Genomic DNA, 10,415 nt, shown 5'->3' on the forward strand with positions numbered 1-10,415 from the left:
GCGGTGCTTGGCACTGTGCGTCTGGTCTTGGCTCGTGGGGGTTTTGCGGCTCAGCGTCAGGCCTGACACCCACACCCCAGCCCCGGCTGCTTCTCCCAGGCTCGGAAGCCACCGCTGGTCCACGCCGACTGGGCAGCCTGGAAACCACTTTCGCCAGTGGCACTCCCGGGCCGGAGGCAGGTTCCCCTCCGGCTCTCGGCTTCTCCTGCTCTCCGGGTCTCCCCGGAGCTGCCTGCCCCCTTTCCACGGCCCCAGGGGTCTCCCTTCTCTTTCCTCTTGTTTGTCCCTTGCTGGTGGCCTGGACGTCCCGAGGAGACAGCCTCTTCGATGTCCCCGGATGACATAACTTCTACATTTCCTCAAGACAAAAAACCAGAATACAGAAGTGGGAAACCCTGGTGAAAACCGTGTTGTCCGTGGCGCTGGAGACACGAAGAATAACATTTGGGTGACTTTAGTTTTTACCAAGTGACAGTTTCCTGAAATAGCACGGTGGCTATCCCCAGAGCCCGGCTGCTCTCTGTGCCGTCTCTCTTGGTTTCCCGTGGCGGAGGGAAGTTTCATCCTGACATCTGTCACCCGAGAGAGGTGTGGAGGCCTCGGCTGCTCTTTTCCTGGGGGAGATCTGTGCCGTGTTCATTAAGGCATCCAGTGTCGAAACCACAATTCTAGAAATTGTGGATATGAGAACACTTGTCTCCGGCGTAGGGTCTGTTCCGTCTCGGCAAGGTTTGGAGAGAGCCACGGCGCTGGGGGAGCCGCTGCCCGCCGGGCGCCGGGCGCAGCTGCAGCACAACGCTGCCTTTTGGAAAGCCCCGGGCCACGGTCGGGCAAGCAGCACCCACGGGAACTTTTCTGAATTACACAAGCCTTCTCGCGCTGCACCGACAGCCGGAGACTGCCGGCTCCTGACGCTCCCGGGACGTCTCCTCCTGTGTCCTCCGATGATGTCATCAGAGACACCCTGACCTGTGACTGCCTGTCAAATAAATGAATGGATAAATAAATTTTTTTTTTAAGTGGAGCTCCTGGTGAAGAGCAGGGGGGCCCTCCTTTCCCCGTCCCGGCCCTGGCCAGGGTCTGTCCCTGCGTCTCAGCAGGAGCTGTGCGGGAGGCGCTTCCCCTACTGTGAGAGTGGATTCCCACCTGCTTCCCCTCCATCTGACTCCCTGCTTTTGGCGTAGCCTGTTCTAGCTCTGGCTCTCGTCCCAGACACCTCCTAATGGCGAGTTATGGGCCCTGGAGTCCACTGCTGGGTGTCCTGGCCCTACGGCTTCTGCCTGCCCCGGGTCTGAATTCTGGATTCCAGCAGCCTCCCCTTCCCCCACACGCCTGGACCTGGGCCTTGACTGCGAGCTGCAGCTGGGAGGAGCTGACCTGCCGCTCTCCTGCAGGGTGTGTGTGCAGCCACAGTGACATTCTGAGGAGCACTGTGTCCTGAGCCTTGTTGGCCAAGCTCATTCCATTTTGAAGCCCACAAAGCAGAGAATAAGCCAGGCATGGGTCCCTGCAGCTCTGGGGGTGCTCACAGCCCCAGGGATGTGCGCTCTGGGTCGTCCCCCGGCATGCAATGCAGCATGGCCGAGGCAGCGCTGGCCGTGGCTCCCGGATCTCATCTGGCTGCCCCCTCCGAGGCAGCAGCCAGCACACACGTGGTCCACATCACGCCTGTACACGAACACGTGTGTGTGTCCCCTTCCAGCCTTTGTATCGTTTTGCCTCTTTTCTTTTCTTTCTTTTTCTTTTTTCTTTCTTTCTTTCTTTCTTTCTTTTTTTTTTTTTTTTTTTTTGACAGGCAGAGTGGACAGTGAGAGAGAGAGACAGAGAGAAAGGTCTTCCTTTGCCGTTGGTTCACCCTCCAATGGCCGCCGCGGCCGGTGCACCGTGCTGATCCGATGGCAGGAGCCAGGTGCTTCTCCTGGTCTCCCATGCGGGTGCAGGGCCCAAGCACTTGGGCCATCCTCCACTGCCCTCCCTGGCCACAGCAGAGAGCTGGCCTGGAAGAGGGGCAACCGGGACAGAATCCGGCGCCCCGACCAGGACTAGAACCCGCTGCAGGTGGAGGATTAGCCTAGTGAGCAGCAGCGCCGGCCTTGCCTGTTTTCAAACTTCAGCTGAAGGCCATGACACTCCACGGTGAGGGATTCTGGTGCGGCTTGGGTTTTGACGGACGCTTCTGTTCCACGCTGCTCGTCTGACGTGCCGCGAGTTCCCCGTCACACTCCTGTGTCACAGTTTCCCCAGGCATCTCTCCATGCGCGTCTCGGCTGCCTCCAAGCTTTTGCCACGAGACGTTGCCCATGTAAGCGTATTCCTGGGTTGTATTCAGATCGCGCGTGATTTTCTGGGGGCCCTGGACTCGCAGGGTCGGGCGGTTTCTCGGGAGGTCAACGCCCCGCTCCCCGGGGCCCCCTTCCCTCTGGGCTCTGTTCCGTGACTTCACGATTTTGCTGACCCGAGGAATACGAGCTGCACCCTCAGGGCTTCGCTCGCGATTTCGCCGTCACTGTGGGGTGAGCCCCTTTCTGCATGCAGGCGGCTTCTGGGAATTACCCAGTTCAATAAAACCCGTTTCAAGCGACTGCCGAGGTGGGATTCACGGGCTACACCAGGCCCCCGTTTAACTCGCACATCACCGTGGTTTTTGGTGCAGCCGCAGACCTGTGTGGCCGTACTCAGTCATTCCAGAATTTTCATCACTCCCAAAAGAACCCCCCCACACACACCAGCCTCACCCCCTGCTTTGCTCCGAGCCCCCCAGGCCTGGTTAATCAGTCGCTAATCATCTTCCCGTCTGTCTGAGGATTTGCCCCTTCCAGACGGTTCTCAGAGGTGGAATTACGCACCGTGCGGTCTTGGGTGCCCGGCTGTGCTCAGACACCCCCCCAGGTGCTTCCAGGCTCGGGGGGGCCCGCAGTGGGTGGGTCACACTTTGCTGGTCCACCCTCAGCTGATTCCTTCTGCTTGCTTTTATGGATAATGCTACCACAAAGGTTGGTTTGTTTGCTATCGGGTGTACACCAGGATGGAATTTCTGGGTCATGTGGCAACTGCTACATTTACAGCATTTGCCTGTGTTTTGCCGCTTTGTAGGTGTTCTGTATGCAAATAGCTTCTGGGCTGTGGTCTTGTTTGCCTTTTCTTGTTTTCGTGGTGCGGGGTTTTAGATGCGCCCTCATTTCCTTACGGTTTCTGCTGCTTTGCGTCTTGCAGAGACCGTTTCCTTCTCTGAGGACAGTTATTTCCCTTTGTTTCCTGCTAAGGACTCAGCATGCTGCTTTTTACATAAAATCACACTTTTATCTGAATTTTGTGTGTGTTTGTTGTGAGACACAGAACTGATTTTAAAAAAAAGCTGATTCATTTATTTACTTGGAAGGCAGAGTTTCAGAGAAAGAGAGGGAGAGACAGAAAGAGAGGGAGAGCCGGCGCCGCGGCTCACTAGGCTAATCCTCTGCCTGGCACCTGGCTCCTGGCTTCGGATCAGCACGGAGTGCTGGCCGCAGCGGCCATTGGGGGGTGAACCAACGGAAAAAGGAAGGCGTTTCTCTCTCTCTCTCACTGGCCACTCTGCCTGTCCAAAAAGAAAAAGAAAAGAAAAGAAAGGGAGGGAGGGAGGGAGGGAGGGACACAGAGGGAGGGAGAGACATAGAGGGAGACACAGTGAGAGGGAGGGAGACAGAGAGAGGGAGAGACCTTCCCCGGCTGTTCGCTGCCCAGGTGGCCACAACACTCAGGGCTGGGCCAGGCAGAAGCCAGGAGCCAGGAACTCATGCAGGAGCGCGGCTCCTGGACATCGGCTGCTGCGTTCTGGTCGCCTTAGCTGAGAGCTGGGTTGGAAGTGGAGCAGCGGGGACTGGAACCAGCGCTTACGCGAGACACTGGCATCACAAGCAGTGTCCTAACCCACTGTGCCACAACGCTGGCCCCACAGAACTGATTTTTTTTTAAAGAATTATTTTATTTATTTGAAAGACAGAGAGAGGTAGACCCAGAGAGAGAGGTCTTCCATTCCGCTGGTTCACTCCCCAAATGACTGCAATGGCCAGAGCTGCGCTGATCCGAAGCCAGGAGCCAGGAGCTTCCTCCAGGTCTCCCATGTGGGTGCAGGGACCCAAGCACTTGGGCCATCTTCTACTGCTTTCCCAGGCCACAGCAGAGAGCTGGATGGGAAGTGGAGCAGCCGGGACTAGAACTGGTGCCCGTATGGGATGCAGGCTGCAGGCTGGGGCTTTAACCCACTGCGCCACAGCGCCAGCCCCAGAACTGGTTTTTAAAAAGTTTCCCGCGTGGATCATCAATGTGTGGTCGTCATCAACCCGCCTGCCTCCCCCAGTTTCTGAGACTTCCTGGGCTGTGTGTTGAGCAGAGCAGTTTCTCGGCTGACTGTATCTTTCCGTTGTCTTTAGCTGTGCCGCTGTCACTCGGGGTTGCGGCAGGTTCACGAGAAGGCTGACCCCACAGCAGGGTGAGTCTCCCTGGCAGGCCTCAGTGCGGCCTGGCTCCTCTCCGTGGTCTTGCAGCTCTGAACCCATGGACGTGGCGTGGATTCTCTGTGGTCATGTAGGCTTTTGCGACATCCCATGACGTTCTGCACGTTTTTCCATGAAGACTGACACGCCTGTTAGTGGGCTGGTGTCCAGCCACACAACAAAATATCGTTGCTTTGGTTTTTGTTAGATGCCTTTCATCGCGTTAAGGATTGAGCTAATCACGGAGTCTCTCCTTTAACCTGTCAAGATGATTTATCACATTCTTAGGTTTTCTAATGATAAAATATTCTTGTACTAACCTGCTCATGACTCTAAAGCTGGAAGGCCAGAGTTGGTTCACTAATAACTTATGTAAGATTTTGTAAAAATCTGCGTTTCCTTTTCTCCCCCAAAGATTTATTTATTTGAAAGTCAGAGTCACAGAAAGAGAGTGAGAAAGAAAGAGAGAGAGAGAGAGAGACAGGGAGAGAGAGGGGAAGGGAGGGAGGGAGAGGGAGAGAGAGTTAGAGAGAGCCTTTCATTTGCTGGTTCACTCCCCAGAGGGCTACAATGGCCAGCGCCGAGCCAGGCCGAAGCCAGGAGCTTCTTTCAGGTCTCCCGCTTGGGTGGCAGGGGCCCGAACACTGGGGCCATCCTCAGGCCGTTAGCAGGGAGTTGGATGGGAAGTGGAGTGGCCCCTGAACCGCATTCCTAAGTGAGGTTGGTACATAATGGGTCTTGCTTTCTCTGACGCACACTTATTCTCGGTGTGACGTCAAGTTTCTAGAGGCCTCAGAAACCGAGTGAGGCGCGCGCTCCCCCTCCTGGACTGCAGATCTGTTGTGGTGGAAGACACCGCTCACTGTGTGCGCGCAGCAGCAGGCAGGGCTTCGCCGTGGTGAGCCCTCCAGGGTGAGGTGACCTGCGGTGCTAGTCGGTGAGGCAGTTCACAGGTTGGAGCAGCAAATAACCTAATCCGGGCATCAGTGAGCCGACGGAGGCGTCAGAATGGGCTTCAGGAAACAGAGCTCTGCCGTGCCCAGCGCCGGAGGCTCTGGCTGCGGCCGTCGGGGCAGCGAGTTCCGGCAGAGGCGGCGGCACGCACCGCGTGCGCAGAGTCCCTGCACGGTGGGGGAGCACAGACTTTGTGCCTTTTTAAACCTGAAGAGAAACGCTTGGGATTTTTTTCTGCAAAGCGATAAACCCAAGCTCTTGAGGCTTCCAATAGCAACCCAAAAACCACGGAGCTGAGGGAGGACAGAGGATTTCTGAGAGCCGGTGTGGACTGTGTTGACCCCGGCCCGACCCTGACCTTGGTGACCGTCGGGTGCGCGGGGCGTGAAGCAGGCCGTGTCCCTTGGCTTGCAAGTGAGGACGCGCTTATTTGCATGAGCTGGGGACAGGGCTCAACACAGTAGCCCAGAACAGGAGGGAGGCCGTCCCGGGTGGACAGAAGTGACTTCAGCCCTGTGTGTCCCCTCCCCAGCAGTCCCCGGGGGCTGGTTTTCAGCCTGTCACACAGCTCTGCCTGGAGACTGTGCACGGCTGGGGGCACTCAGGTCTGGAAGATACAGGGGTGCGTGCCTGGCGCAGCCCTTGCATGGCGTGGAGGAAGGAGCCTGGGCATGTGTTTGCTCTGCTCCTGGGCGCAGCCCCGTGGGGGAGGGCACACGGCCCTGGATTTGAAGGTGAGAGGCTGTGGCCACCGGGCTCGCAGGCTCCCTGTCTTTCAAGTGCCCTGCCCACGGCGCTGTTTGGGAACCAAACGCGACGACTTAGGGGCCGGTGTTCCGGAAATGGGTGCAGACTGTATGTTTTCCCTTTTCCTAGCGAAGGCGGCTCCTCCTCTTTGTTTTCTGTGCTCGGTTCTGGAATGTGGCTCTGAGGGTCACGGGACCGCTCTTCACCTCTGAGCCCCGGGGACTTACCTGGGGCAGCCCAGCCGCCCACGGGCCGCAGAGAAGGACGCAGAAGGCAAGGAGACCGGAGCTGAATCTGACTGCTCCCGTCCGGAAGTCTTTGTCGAGGATCCATTAAGTGACAGTGAAGTCGATCTGGGATCACAGAATCTTGGGACGTGGCCATGATGACAAATGACAGGAAACAGTGCTGTCATCTTTAACAGTGGCCAAGCCTGCTTCCGGGAAGGGGCAGTGCGCTGTCTCTCCAGGCACCACGCCCCATTTCCAGGAAGATCATTAAGGCCCAGGTCATATTATGTGGACTGAGGTCAGGACGGGGCCGGATTCTGCCCGCCGACGGCAACTACCACAGCCACAGAAGCGTGAAGTGAAGCGGCAGACCTGCCTGTCAGGACCATGGCAGAGACGCAGCTCCAGGGGCCCCTTGTAGGACCTTCTTCCCATGCCGGGAACTCGCGATTAGGGGCGGGGGTCTGGCTCGGTGCCAAAGACCCCTGCATCCTTCATCGGAAGCCTGGGTTCCACTCCTGGGTCCTGACTCAGGCTTCCGCCGGTGTGCACCTTGGAGGCAGCAGGTGCTGGCTTAAGTGATGGGGTTCCTGCCACCCACCTGGGAGACCCCGGTTGCGTTCCAGGCTCCTGGCTTTGGCTCCAGCACAGCCCTGGCTGTTGATGCATTCAGGGAGTGAACTGGTGGATAGGATCTCTCTCTATGTCTCCCAAATAAATACACTTATAATAAAAATAACTTAAATCGGTTGCTCTGGGTTTCCTGCGTGGTTTGGCCGTGCGTTTTGAGAGCTGGGTTTGCTGTCTCGAAGCCTGCTACAGCAGGAACTGGATCAGCCTGTCGGGGACGCCTGCTGGTGCTTGCTAAGTGTGCAACTCCCGGAGCCCCCACCCCGAACGCACTGAGTCTGATCCCGGAGGCTCCCCCTGGGACTCCGCCTCTTTGCTAAGTGCCCTGGATATTTAGATCTAAATATAAAGACGCCCATGTCTGTGATCCTATTGTCAGGATCTCGATTTTCGGTAGACCAGTACCCCCGGCAGCAGCCCTGAAGTCCCAGAATCTTCTGACCTGCGCGTAGAATCCTCTCGCTGTGCAGAGCCGTCTGCGTCGGGGCAAGGCCGTCAGTGAAGGCCACCTTGGGAGGAGAAGAGAACGGGTGCTCAGGGACACTATTTCTGCGCGTGGGTGAGGGCCACGGATCCTACACCCCAGGCACGAACAGCGTATTTAAAAGGATGAAATTTAGGTGATGAGCAGATGTGGCCACGGCTCAGATTTCTGCTGGTTTTCCTCCTAGAATCAAGAAATAGACTGGGGCAACATTAGGACCTGGCGGATTATCATCCAAGTCCACTTTGAACAAGGAGAGCAAAGTGTCAACGAAAGAGAAACTACTGCTAGTCCCTCCGAGTGTTTAACTGCCTGATAAGCTGCGCTTGTTTGTTCTGTGAGTAAACTACGAATGGGCCTTTACCCTCTCCCTGAGGACAAGATCCTCGGCTCTCCCAGGGGAGTCGCCAGCTGGGCTGTGCCTGGAGCCCTGGGGCCGCGCGTGCCCGCGGCTGACTGTGCCTGGAGCCCTGGGGCCGCGCGTGCCCGCGGCTGACTGTGCCTGGAGCCCTGGGGCCGCGCGTGCCCATGGCTGACTGTGCCTGGAGCCCTGGGGCCGCGCGTGCCCGTGGCTGACTGTGCCTGGAGCCCTGGGGCTGCGCGTGCCCGTGGCTGGGTGTTCATTGGCCACCTTGAGAAGGTCTGGGGAGGGGCCTCCCCTGCAGTTGCCCAATCCTTAGGCAGGATGGTGGTTGTACATGTGCACACAGCTGTGGAAACGCCACTCTCGTCGAGGTGCAGCACGCCCCAGCTCCAGGAGGGCCCTCTGTGGCTGTCCGGTCAGCCCCCACTCAGCCCCCCCCCCCAGGGGTCACTGCTCTCAGAGCTGTCATTCCTGCCCGATCCTGATCTTTGTGGGGCTGAGATCAGACTCCCAGGTGTGCTCTCGCCTGGGCACCTGCCAGGCGACGCTGTGCCCGCGAGATTCGCGTCGGGATGGACTGTGCAGCTGCTGCTCCATTTTATTGCTCTGTGGTGTTTCCCCCGAGGGCGGGTGTAGCACAGTTGATTGGCACTTGGGGGCTAAGGGTCCTCTCTGTGTCTCTGGTGAACTTCACACAACTTCTCTGGGTTTCCAGGGCAGGAGGCGGAGCCCCACTGTCAGGAGACTGCTCCCTCGGCCAGCACAGTTCTCGCTGGAAACCCTGCCCCAGGCTCAGGCTTGGAGAGGTGGGGGCTCCCCCGGGAAAAGCGCTCGGTCAGGGACCCTCTCCAGCAACGCCCTTGTCCTTCCTCTTCCCGAGCCCACTCTGCCCCTCAGCTCTGGACTTCCAGGGCTTCGAGTCCCCAGGGAGCACCCCTGGGCGCATCTACACCTGCGAATCTCAGGCACCTCGGCTCCTGCCAGAGCCGGGGCTGAGGAGGGGGCGGGACACCTCCTCCTGGCCGCAATCTGCAGAGCTCTGATTCGCTGCCGGGCGGGGTTGAAACCGGAGGAGTGCCCGTCACCCTCATTCCTGTCTTGAGGGGGAGGGGCACCTGTTCAAGTGCAGGCGACAGGGCCAAGGGGATAGACTTGATCCGACAGGGCCAAGGGGATAGACTTGATCCCATGCGGGGAGCACAGGTAGGAGACCCCGTCGGACGCTTACGCCAGCTGCACCGCCCACGCTGGGCCCCGTCTGAGCTCGGACTGTGGACCCTGACCTGGGGCTGAACCGATCAACCCCGGCAGCCACGGAGGCTGGAAGCCACAGCTCTGGGAGCCGGGACAGTGGGCTCTGGGGAGTGTCCTCCTGGCTTGCCGATCACTTCCTCGGGGGTCTCTGACCCTGCCTGCCACCCCCCGGTAATCATGCTGGGGCTGGAGCTCTGGGGGACACGGTGTCGTCTAGGCGGACCCTGGCAGAGCGGGAGGCCCTCAGGGATCTGCCCCCAGGCCGGTTCTCGGTCACTGCCCACTGAGAAAGATTGACACTTGGGAGGGGAGGGCCGTGGGAGAAGTGGGCAGAGAGATGAGGAGGAGGAGGTGGTTTGTGGGGCTCAGGAAGATAGGAGTCAGGGGGGTGGGGAGAAAGCACAGGGGCTCCCTGAGGGAGGGAGGGGCTGCCAGGGCTTCGGACCACTGGTGGGTTGGTGGGAACCGGTCTGAGGCAGCCTCCAAGGGGCTGTGTGGTGGGGCGGGGAGGGGACCCAGAGGGGTGTCCCTGGGTCCCTGCTTCCAGACGTCCCTCACCTGTGACCACGGGGCCACAGTGTGGGTTCTTCCTCTTGCCCCAGGGACAAGGACGGCAGGAGGAGACCCCTGTGACAACCACGGGGAAGCTGCCAGACAGAAAGGCCCTCGCTGGGGGCGTGGCGAGGAGGGAGGGGGCTGCCGTGGAAGTGAGCGTGGATTCCTTGGGACTGCGAGTTGCTGGGGGTGCAGGACCATCCGAGACAGCCCACCCATCGTGTGCCCGTGCTGTCCTGGGCACGCGGTGGGGGCTCGAGGGATGCCCAGAGCAGCTGGGAGCCCTCCCCAGGCAGGGAGGCGGCTGGTGAGGACGCCTGCTGGACCTGCAGTGACATCTACCGCCAGCAGTGCCTCCCACTTCTGCTCGCTCCCCGCTCCCGCTCGCTCCTTGGGGCAGGTGCAGGGCGGAGTCCGCGAGCAGGGACAGCGCTGGGGGAAGTCGGTGTCAGGGACTCCAGAGGCGGATCTGTGGAAAAAAAAAAAAAAAAAACCGCTTCAAAGGCTTCCGATGTGCTCTGAGCTCTGGGAGCTGCACCGCGCAACACAGCAAACATTCAAACAGCCCCACCTCCATCTGGGGAAGCGTAAAGAACTCGCCCGTTTAAAAAATAAGTTCATTTGAAATTGTTTGGTGCCGGGGACTTTGTAATTGTATGAAGAAATTCATACCAGGTATTTTCTAACTTGCAAATGGTTTTCAGATCGGAGACATTTACTGAGCG

This window comes from Oryctolagus cuniculus, chromosome 18 (genome assembly GCF_051225735.1).
Source record: "Oryctolagus cuniculus isolate XC-2025 breed Fujian yellow rabbit chromosome 18, ASM5122573v1, whole genome shotgun sequence".
In the NCBI taxonomy this organism is placed as follows: Eukaryota; Metazoa; Chordata; class Mammalia; order Lagomorpha; family Leporidae; genus Oryctolagus; species Oryctolagus cuniculus.